The sequence below is a fragment of the Triticum dicoccoides genome, chromosome 5B (genome assembly GCF_002162155.2).
Source record: "Triticum dicoccoides isolate Atlit2015 ecotype Zavitan chromosome 5B, WEW_v2.0, whole genome shotgun sequence".
Taxonomy (NCBI): domain Eukaryota; kingdom Viridiplantae; phylum Streptophyta; class Magnoliopsida; order Poales; family Poaceae; genus Triticum; species Triticum dicoccoides.
Window position 1 is genome coordinate 580,456,156 of NC_041389.1, and position 725 is coordinate 580,456,880.

The window sequence follows — 725 nt, forward strand, 5'->3', positions numbered from 1 at the left end:
CTGCCGCCAGGTCAAACCAGGGGGCGACACGTGGCAAAGGTATGCCTACGGCAAAGCCGTCGGCATAGATTAAATCTATGCCGACGGCTTTGCCGTAGGCATATCTTTGCCACGTGTCTTCTCCTGAGTCGCCAGCAGTTTTGACGGCGCCGTCCGTTGCCGTCAGACGGAAAACAACGCCGACGGCTAAACTATGCCGACGGCTGCCCCACGACCGTCAGCATACCCTCCTATCCCGACGGCTATACTACGCCAAAGGTCTAACAAAAGTACGCTGACGTGATCTACACTGACGGGGCTATGCCGACGGCAGCCGTAGGCATAGATCTATGCCGACGGCATAGGACCTATGTCGACGGCCCTGGGCCGTAGGCATAGCCCGCGAGTCCGGTAGTGGTTCTATACGGATTCTACTCAAAGTGAATTTCGTTAGCATGTTTTCTCCATTTTGACCAGTTTTTGCTCTATAGTTTATACATCCCTACTGCCAAGTTCTTCAGCTCCAGCTGGGCTTCATCGGAGTTGGAGGCCATTTTCAGCGGCGTAGCATTGGTGAAGGTAAAACCTAAAGAGACAACCACAGGAGCATGGGAGTGTGCGGTGTGCTCTGTCGCCTGTCAGTCGGATGTAATACTAAAACTGTTGGCGGAAACTGCTTTAACTTTGATGTGGGGCTTTGGTATGTGGTCACCGAGGCCATCTGCCGACTCATCCAATGACTCTCT